Source organism: Bombus bifarius, unplaced genomic scaffold (genome assembly GCF_011952205.1).
Source record: "Bombus bifarius isolate JDL3187 unplaced genomic scaffold, Bbif_JDL3187 scf7180000010141_frag, whole genome shotgun sequence".
In the NCBI taxonomy this organism is placed as follows: Eukaryota; Metazoa; Arthropoda; class Insecta; order Hymenoptera; family Apidae; genus Bombus; species Bombus bifarius.
The window spans coordinates 13554-25061 of NW_022885535.1; the positions used below are offsets into that span (position 1 = coordinate 13554).

General features: G+C 32.3%; 1 pseudogene; it reads left to right on the top strand.

Annotated features, from left to right (window-relative positions):
* Nucleotides 1-9960: 9960 nt before the first annotated feature.
* Nucleotides 9961-11258, top strand: LOC117216091 (annotated as a pseudogene).
* Nucleotides 11259-11508: the final 250 nt, after the last annotated feature.

Sequence of the window (11508 nt, forward strand, 5' to 3'; positions counted from 1 at the left end):
GATAACGAATCCGCGGCCAACGGGAGGACTATAATATAAAAAGCAACAGGAAACACGAAATAATATAATTCTGACTAGGACAACATAAACGCAAGAAGTGTTGATATTGAAAAAAATATTTAATTTTGTATATAAATATTTTCATATTTAAAAAAGTTTCCGGAAGCAGGAAGATTTACAAACAAATAATATCATAAACCGAATGTTTCATGATCCTTTTCTAATTAGAGTGTGTGACAGCATGTGAGAACGTTTCTTAAAAATATGACTTATTGCAATTACTTAATCGCAATTATAAACGATTAAGACCTTCTCACAACGAGGCAATCTGTCCAAAGTATAAAACTCGTTATACTTGATGAGAAATCATATCTCTACTTAGGTTTCATTTCGTTTCATCGCGTTCATAAAAAGTGAATTTGTATGAACACATCGTGCAATTTAGTAATTAGGACCGTTGATCTCGCTGCAACATAGATGGATAGAAAAAAGCCATTTAAAATGATACAACGTCGGGAAGACAATTATGAAAATTATAAATGGAACACAAGATAAAATTGTTTAAGATTAATTCTTCTTTTTTTTTTTTTTTTAATCGCGAGTGTTTGCAAACGAAGTTTCAATCTGTTTACAATGATAGCAATGAGAGGAGGATGTCTATGAAAGTTATAAATGCGATATTGAATAACATTTCTGCGAGTGGGTTTGTTTTTCGTTACAAATGTTTTTTAAACGAATCTGCAATCTGTTGGAAACAACGGAACAGTAACGGGACTACTGATAGGGAAATAAGAAAGATCGCGTTTTATTTGAACAGACAAATCTTTGAAATCTATTCGAAAGTCTATTTGAAATGGTACGAGCTCGAAAAGAACGGTGAATACTATAGAAGAAGGATTAATTAAAATTCTTATTAATCTGTACGCTTTGTATATTAAATACCTTGATCGATGCCAAGATAACAAATTATTATACAAAACAGTGAAGTATCCACGTCTGACATTAATATTGAGTATTACCATTACTGTAATTTAATTTTTAACCGATCCTGAAAATTCCTTAGAACGTAAAAAGTATAAAATGTTACTGTGCATTTCAAGATTAAATGCACTGTAATTTAGAAACAGTTATGAAGCGGAAACAAATAATTTATTCAGAATAAGAATTCTACGTAATCATGTTAAAAAAAAAAAACGTACTTATAACGCGTTTAAACTCCAAATATGTAAAGACAATAAGGGAAAAAAATTAAACGAAGAATCGTATTTTTTGTAAATTCACACAAGATTTTATCCAAAAAAAATTGGCCTGTACCAATATTTTTATTTGTCGTTACAAGTTACGAGGGTATTAAAAAATTGGCCACGAATGGACCAGAGATAAGAATTTATCAGACTTGCTCTCGTAAATTTCAAGACGTTGCATCGGATATTCTTGAAAATCTTTGGACAATGGCCTCGATATTTCGCAGCTTCTATCCTCGAAGCGGAAGAACTCGGCGTTAAAAGCGACAGAACTGGAGAAACCCGGTGACCGCGAGCCTTTCACGCTCTCGACAGATTTCTCATCCCTCGTAATCCTCCCAGTGTCACCCAATTTCCACCCTCGTATTGCGATTTGTTGCTTCCAACGAGGCGACACCTTGTCTTGTGATTTCCTTTTTCGTCGCGTGAAACACGACCGAACACTTGTTCAAACACATAATTCATATTTATCTAACTCGACAAAACGCCGTGTCATTGAAACAATAGCATTCTTTGGCTTTTATGTAAATTCCAATAAATTATGATAATGTTCGTGGAGACATTATTGCTACCTATTTTATCTGTCGTGATCCAAATTGATTTGTGGCTACGTATGTATATATATATATATTTGTATTTTCTTTTGTTCTTTCTTTTTAATTTATGTGATCTGAGAATTACATTTCTGAGAGTTCGGTGAAATTCGATGCTTTATTTTTATCAGTAGAATCTTCCTTGTCATTGTCAGAGCGCAGACGTTTACGCGTTTACGGAAAGTTTAAGGATACAAAAATACAGAAAAATGTAGAAAATATGCAAGAATATGTAAAATATCGAAAGTACAGTACTTCTAATAATACTTAGTAGCATGCTTACAAACAAATTTCTTTTGTATTTCTTGAAATTGCGTAAAGATTCGCGGTAATTATCGGATTTTTGTCCTCTTTTATCTGCTTTTTTTTATTCGCAACTTATATGAGATATGAATTAATATTCAACGACGTGCGCTCTGTGCCACGAAATGAATTATCTCGCGTTAAGACTGCGGCAATTCTTACGTTTGATATTTCATTTAACGAACAGCCGCGCGTTCCTGAGTTTAAAAACCGTCACTCTGAACTTACGCTGAGAATAATATCAGGAAAAGCGAACGAGAGATGATTAGAAAGAAAATGCGAGGAGCAGTGAGGGGGATATTACTAGACTGCGCTTTTTTGTGCAAGTATAGCACGATGTTTGGGAGTGTAAAATTTTAACGAATGCGTATAATATGAAAAAATATATGAAATATCCAAGGTATAGTTTTATTAAACTTACTTTTTATAATGCTTCGTAGGTAAAACAATTTTCTATCCAGATTCCACTTTCTCAATTATATTTTCAAAAATGCTCGATAAGGAGTACAATTTTCTACCCAGGTTGTACCTTTCTAATTATATCTTCCAAAATTCTTGATAGGTGAAACAATATTCCACAGACGATTTACTTTTTTAATTGTATCCCCAAAAATATGGGCCTGCTTAACGTTTAGATATTATTATTTTTTTCGTTGTTACTTGATACGGCTAGCAATTAAATAGTGAGAATAAGAAGAATTGGAAGTGCCATTTTCGAAAAAGAATTTTGGTTTTAAATTGTAAATTAAATTTGGTTTGGACATAGATGACACAATTTGTATGGACAATGAAGAGTACGAATCTACGAATTTCGAGGTAAAAGTATTGATATATGTATCGATATTTCTGGTCGTTACAATATCTCTAATCAATACAAAGTTCTAACTGAATGTTAGAATGTTAAACGTTAAAACGTTTAAAACGTTAAAATGTGTATCGAATCGTTGTAATTCCAAAGATGTCAATTGATGTAATGTAATAATAAAGTATAAAGTATAATAAAGTATAAAGTATAATTTCGTCTGTGGTATAATCTTTCTATTCCATTTTGTTACGTCGCACCGCGAGCAATATGGCAACCAGATGTCACCGGATACTCGCAGCGTATCCTCCATAGTTTCAAGTACCTTCCATAAATCTCATAGATTTCCTAGAAAAGGTCCTTCAAACCAAACAAACGTCTGTTTCCGAAGAATTTCTAAAGACTATTGTCTACCCCGACTGGACAAGGGAAAGTTAGTTTTTCTCACGTATGCTGCAACTTTCCTCCCACTAACCACTTTCTCTCGAGGGCGGTTAAGACCCTTCGTTAACCAATTAACAACGAAGCCACTTCCTTCACTCTCCTAACTAAAATCGTCACCTACAAATCCGATGGTCCCGTGCGCTAGACACACCCATCCTTAGCTTTCCTCCGAGACAGCATCGTCTCCCAAGACAGTTCTGATTTCACATCCTTCGAACGGTCAATATCCTTCCACCGGGTAGGACACACCCACAGATCAGTCACTCATTCATCTCGTACATATTCTCAACGCGAGAATTGATTGTAATTTCAACAAATAAATAAAAAAAAAAAAATCTCGTACATACGCACCAGCGTAACTGCCTTCGTTATAAGTTGTTGGAATAAACGGTGAAATATAACTTACTATACTGTGTCATATTCATTTAACCACCTCTTATCTTAACCGAAACAGGGGAACGACTACTTCGCGGCGTCGATTCACCGAATCGTAGCGAGAATTTACGCCTCTCGCTACTGCGACTGCGTCTCTCCGCGAACGGTCGTAACACATTGATCGACAGAAGTACTAAACTCTAATAACATAAATTTATATATTTTCTATTTCCCAGCCACCAGTTTTATAGATTTTTCTATCTTCTGTACTACTTTTATCCCTTTTATTTTTTCTTACATGAGATTATTGTAAATTTAATATCATTTGTTCGCAATATTTGTTATTTATCTTTCCTTGAATTTGAAATGTCGCGCTTCAATGTTATGTGTTGTTCGACGTTTTATCGAACGATGTTTATCGAACTAGTTTATGAATACATACATAATCATTAAAGAATCTATAAACCTTACTAGTTTGTTTTTACTAAGTTTTGTTACAGAAAACATGTTCTCATAAATTTTCAACTTTAATTTATGGAAATTTATTAACCTTAAACTATAAAATCATTCAATGAGTCTTTCCGGATGTTTTTATGTAGTCATAATTTCACATATCAGCACAGCTCCACCAATAGGATAAGAGTTACGTGGAAGCAACAGGGGGGAAGAAGAACATATAGAGATCTAAAGGTTATTTTTGTCTCATTCAAGTTTCTGTTAACCGGCTTGGAAATTTCCTGTGCTTGTTTCGACTTTGAAGTCTTAAAAAAAAAATTGTAAGTAAATAGTATATATATAGTATATATATCCTGAGTCAAAGTTTCTCTTTATAAATAATAAACCGTTTAAAAACTATATTTTGTATGTTTTTTCCTTATTCATAATTAAATAATAAATATGAAATACTTCTACAGAAAGCCGACATCCTTCAATTAACCGAACAGCAGATGATTTAAAAATTAGTAGTTGAAAGAAATAAATGTTATTACATGTTCATAATTGATCGATAAATTAGTAGTTGAAAGAAATAAATGTTATTACATGTTCATAATTGATCGATAAATTTAAGTATACAATTAGATAACTATAGTATACTTTATTAAGACCTAGATAAAAGACTTTTTTCTCGTTTCTCTTCTCTTACTTAATCACTAAGAGTTATATAACGTTTATTCGATAATTCTGCTTCTCCTGACCTTTCCACAAATGGTTGTTTATATCTCGACATTCTTGGTACTTTTAATCAAATTTTAATAACAGTACTTTACTCGTCAGAAGTAAATAAAAAAGCTCTAAGCAGAAGCAAGGATTTACTTACCTTTCCTTTCTCGAATCTCAGTTAGCAATGTTGTTCCTCTTGAAAGATTTTCCAAGTTTCCAAGACAATTTCCACGCTGGTAACATTGTATATATTTCAAGTATCGTGAACCACAGGAACTTGTTGAGGCAATATTGAAGAAAGCAAAGAGAATGAAGAAATTGTAGGAACTATGAGAGACTACTCCTTCTTTCACAACTTATTTTCTCTTCGTTTGGGGGGAAAAACACAAATGAACGTAACGGTTGGTTTCATATACGTTTCAGATATCTGCTACTATCGCATGGAGGAGAATCCTGAAAAGAAGGAAGCGAGGAAGAATCAACTTTTGAACGAAACAATACCATTTTACTTGACTAAATTCGACCAGATTATTGGCAAAAATAAAGGATATATCATTCCTTCTACCGTAAGATTTTTTATCCAAATTTAATGTTAAAATTTTTAGTCTTTGTGCAAACTGGGCCATGTTGTCCATAAAAAATTATTGAAACTTTGTTGCGACAAGACAGCTTTAATTGTTGAGAGCAGAGTGTATCTTTAAAATTCACTCCTGTTAGTTTATGTACAAATGAATTTGCCAAGATTTTCAGCTTTTAGATAATTATTCATGTATCTTCCTCATCAAGTTTGATAGAAATTATTACTATCGTAATCAAAGCAAAGATTAAGATATGTAAAATCATTTCTCTGGATATGACACTCTTGTTTAATGAGTGATAAATGATACCATTCGAAATATCATATTTATATAATATATAATGATACTTACAAGTGTAATCACTTAAGTACAGATATCTGAATTTTTCTCACTGTCACTGACATAGATACGTATTATCGTTCCTTAGATTACTTGACCAGTTTATTTCTTTCATCACTGTGTTATTATATAATAATAATAAATAGTCACATTAAATTAATTTAGTATGATTATGTTGTTTAATAATACGTGTTTCATTGCAAAATATTTAGCGATTGAAGGGCTCATAGGAAACATGAAAGTGAAAGAATACTAGAATCTAGAGTTTACGATTTCAATTTCTTTAACGAGATATTTATCATATTACACAATTCCTGTAAATGTATTTGTAATTATATCGCCGAAGAATTGTATTTAATTAAGCTATGAAGTTGTGGAATCGTGAGAAGGCTTATTTTTATAGAACTGTCTAATTTCCATTCGACATTGATTCAGGATACACATTACTCTTTTTTACATAATACTAGTTTTGTCATTTTTAATTAACAAATACCTCCAAAGGTTGAAGTTTCTAAAATTATCCATTAAATTCTGACAATAAAATAAAAATCCAAATTCTTCCTAAAAAGCTAGTGATCTTTAGTTAAGAGTTCGATTTTTCACATTTTTCAAGGTAAATTAAAAAAATTGTTTAATAGAGGAGGTACAAAATAAATGTATACAAACCTTTTTTCAGACGACATGGGCGGACTTCGTATTTACAGCGGCCCTTGAAAATTACGAGTATATGTTTGGGGCATCAGCTTTAGATAAATATCCAGCTCTTCGAGCATTGAAGAGAAGGATTCATAGTATACCGGCCATTTCTGATTGGCTGACTAGGCGCCCATTCACCAACAGTTAAAAAGCTAAAAACGTGTGGAAAAAAGATGACCAGTACACCAGTATATATATATATGTACGCTGGCATCGCTATGTTGGTAAATGTTCGATGTTATACGTGTCGTAAAATGTAACAGTTCTATTTAAAAAAAAAAATTTCGTTTCTATGAGTACGTTAAAAGTTTAACTATAAAAAGTCTCATCTGAGCTGTGCTCCTTTATGGAAGGTATTATTGTGTTTGAAAGAACACAATATATAATAAATGTATGTATGTTGTATAATAAATGTATGTTCTTTCGAAAAAAGTTTGAAAATTTTCTTTCTTTTATTCGTACTTAACTTTTTAATAAAATGCACGATTAATTCTTGTGTCTCGTTTAAACAGCTTTTGGTCTATCGTTATTTCGAATTATTTGAACATCGTGTGAATTTACTATTTAATTTTACAATATCATTTACTATATAATTTTACAATTATAATTTTACAATATCAATAATTTACAATAAGTGAGGGAAAAATCATTGAATGTTATATCTAGATGTCTATATACTATTTTAAACAATACTTAACTCGAGATACTCGTTTCGTCTCTTCATGATACTTACTGGCAATACCGAGTACAAATATGATGTTCTTTGAAAATAAAAAATGGATTTGAAAACGTTAATGCACGTAAATTAAATTTGGTTTGGACATATATGACACAATTTGTATGGACAATGAAGAGTACGAATCTACGAATTTCGAGGTAAAAGTATTGATATATGTATCGATATTTCTGGTCGTTACAATATCTCTAATCAATACAAAGTTCTAACTGAATGTTAGAATGTTAAACGTTAAAACGTTTAAAACGTTAAAATGTGTATCGAATCGTTGTAATTCCAAAGATGTCAATTGATGTAATGTAATAATAAAGTATAAAGTATAATAAAGTATAAAGTATAATTTCGTCTGTGGTATAATCTTTCTATTCCATTTTGTTACGTCGCACCGCGAGCAATATGGCAACCAGATGTCACCGGATACTCGCAGCGTATCCTCCATAGTTTCAAGTACCTTCCATAAATCTCATAGATTTCCTAGAAAAGGTCCTTCAAACCAAACAAACGTCTGTTTCCGAAGAATTTCTAAAGACTATTGTCTACCCCGACTGGACAAGGGAAAGTTAGTTTTTCTCACGTATGCTGCAACTTTCCTCCCACTAACCACTTTCTCTCGAGGGCGGTTAAGACCCTTCGTTAACCAATTAACAACGAAGCCACTTCCTTCACTCTCCTAACTAAAATCGTCACCAACAAATCCGATGGTCCCGTGCGCTAGACACACCCATCCTTAGCTTTCCTCCGAGGCAGCATCGTCTCCCAAGACAGTTCTGATTTTACATCCTTCGAACGGTCAATATCCTTCCACCGGGTAGGACACACCCACAGATCAGTCACTCATTCATCTCGTACATATTCTCAACGCGAGAATTGATTGTAATTTCAACAAATAAATAAAAAAAAAATCTCGTACATACGCACCAGCGTAACTGCCTTCGTTATAAGTTGTTGGAATAAACGGTGAAATATAACTTACTATACTGTGTCATATTCATTTAACCACCTCTTATCTTAACCGAAACAGGGGAACGACTACTTCGCGGCGTCGATTCACCGAATCGTAGCGAGAATTTACGCCTCTCGCTACTGCGACTGCGTCTCTCCGCGAACGGTCGTAACACATTGATCGACGGAAGTACTAAACTCTAATAACATAAATTTATATATTTTCTATTTCCCAGCCACCAGTTTTATAGATTTTTCTATCTTCTGTACTACTTTTATCCCTTTTATTTTTTCTTACATGAGATTATTGTAAATTTAATATCATTTGTTCGCAATATTTGTTATTTATCTTTCCTTGAATTTGAAATGTCGCGCTTCAATGTTATGTGTTGTTCGACGTTTTATCGAACGATGTTTATCGAACTAGTTTATGAATACATACATAATCATTAAAGAATCTATAAACCTTACTAGTTTGTTTTTACTAAGTTTTGTTACAGAAAACATGTTCTCATAAGTTTTCAACTTTAATTTATGGAAATTTATTAACCTTAAACTATAAAATCATTCAATGAGTCTTTCCGGATGTTTTTATGTAGTCATAATTTCACATATCAGCACAGCTCCACCAATAGGATAAGAGTTACATGGAAGCAACAGAGGGGAAGAAGAACATATAGAGATCTAAAGGTTATTTTTGTCTCATTCAAGTTTCTGTTAACCGGCTTGGAAATTTCCTGTGCTTGTTTCGACTTTGAAATCTTAAAAAAAAAATTGTAAGTAAATAGTATATATATAGTATATATATCCTAAATCAAAGTTTCTCTTTATAAATAATAAACCGTTTAAAAACTGTATTTTGTATGTTTTTTCCTTATTCATAATTAAATAATAAATATGAAATACTTCTACAGAAAGCCGACATCCTTCAATTAACCGAACAGCAGATGATTTAAAAATTAGTAGTTGAAAGAAATAAATGTTATTACATGTTCATAATTGATCGATAAATTTAAGTATACAATTAGAAAATGTTTCTTCTTTATTGATAACTAAATAATACAGATAAGATACAAGATACTTGTACGAAAAGTCGGCGCGTCGTTCAATTAACGGAACAGCAGAGGATTTGAAAATTAGTAGTTGAAAGAAATAAATGTTATCATATGTTCATAATTGATCGATAAATTTAAGTATGCAATTAGAAAATGTTTCTTAAGTTTGGAAGAATATATAATCATGCTGAATGTTTTGTAGTTACGAAAGTTGTCTACAAACATACATTGTACATACGACTAGTAATGGTACTAAATTACTGTTAGAGGGTCTTGGGTGTATAGAACCATATGGTTAAATTAATACTAGAGATAACGAATCGTGCGAATGTAATTAATATTTTGAAATGCGTTGTTTGCATTAATTGATAGTTTTCTTATAAACTTTTTTATAAACAATTTCATTGCTATAGAAAAAAGATAAATGCCGGTAATATGTCTATCCTACTTAAATAGAAAGTGCAATATTTTGTTATAATATTTGGCGCAAGTTTATACATTATTACATCCAAAAATAATATTCTTTTTATATCTAAGCTATATTAAAATATAAAGATACAAATAGCTATGCGAGTAGTTAGTAGTTGATGCTTTTTACTTAAATTGTCTTATACTTCATAATTTGTAATAATATAATTCTTGTCATCAATGATTCTTTGTTTTTACTTTGTATATATTATACTTCCAGGAAGATGCCGCTCTATAAATTCACTTACTTCCCAGTTACGGCATTGGCAGAACCAATCCGTTCTTCTTCAGCTATGCTAGTATTCCATTTGAAGATGAACGTATCAAAAAGGACGTCTGGCCAGAAATAAAGCCCTGTAAGCTTAAAATTTAAAGAAATTCTGTTTCTTAAATCTCATCTTTCCTAATTTAACTAAAGTAGCTAAATAAAGTAGAACACAATTATGCAGAGTATAACAGAGATTATTGTTTACTCTCCATTGCTCTATAAGATATGTGGGAGAACAATAGGTATTGTTAAGGAGACAATGCCCTTTGTTTGCTGATAAATTATCAATAAATTAAATTATATCTTTCCAAAACAGATAACAGGAAGCTAGATATTTAAGAAGCATCATAATCTGTTTGTTCGATAGAATCTTTGATTCTATTAGTTGTATGTTTTTAGTGACTCCTTATGGCCAGCTTCCTATGCTCGTAGCTGATAGAAGGAAGGTTGCTCAGTCTACAGCTATTTGCCGTTACTTAGCCAAACAATATGACTTAGCTGGAAAGACTGACTGGGCAAATCTTCATATTGATGCCACTGTTGATACTATTCATGATATTCGTCATAGTGAGTATCCAGTGCTGTTTTGCATAAATCTTATGAGAATCTTGATAACAGATAGCACATATCTGTTCAGGTATTTATTAGTTGAAATCCGATTTAATATTTGATTTAATCGAACGATACACGTATGTCAACAATACAAGACAAAGGATTAAAAAGGATTGTAATTCTATCTTCAGTATCATTTAAATTTCGCACAACACTGTATTCAAATTAGTATAACATTAGCGAATAGTATTTAACTGAAAACAAATTTTCAGAAATTGCCGCCTTCCACTATGAGGAGGACGAGAAGGTCAAAGCTGCAAAACGCAAGGCTGCTGAAGAGACGCTGCCGTTCATTTTAGAACGTTTGGACCAGCAAGTGAAGGAAAATGACGGCTACTTCTACGATGGTACTCTCTCTTGGGCTGATTTAACATTCGTTGCTCTGCTCGATTATTTGAACTTTATGTACAAGTCTGATCTGATCGAGAATTACGAGAATCTGAAGCTGCTGGAGAAAAAGGTCCTCCTCCTTCCCAAGATCAAAAACTGGATTGAGAGACGCCCAGTTAGCGAATTCTAAACTTCACGATTGCTTATGGTTGTATAAGCGTTTAAAGATTGCGGTCTTAGTGTGTTGAGGGAATGAAGAACGAATCGTGTTGATGGAAGTTTGTATGGAATATACTGATTGCTTTTAACATTCATTAGTTCCAGTTATTACCGATATTTTTGTCATTTAGTTAGGGTTTTCCCTTTAGATTACGTTGTGATAGAGAACTATTATTTGTGTATTCCTGTTAGAATTTAATCCTGGAATTAGGATTAATATTCTGTGGAAGACACAATGTTTATGTTGAAATAATATAATGTGATATTTATTAAACAATTATTTCGAGAGTTATAAATGTGCGTTCTGGAATGTAGACAGTTGGCTAGTTATTCACAGACTGAC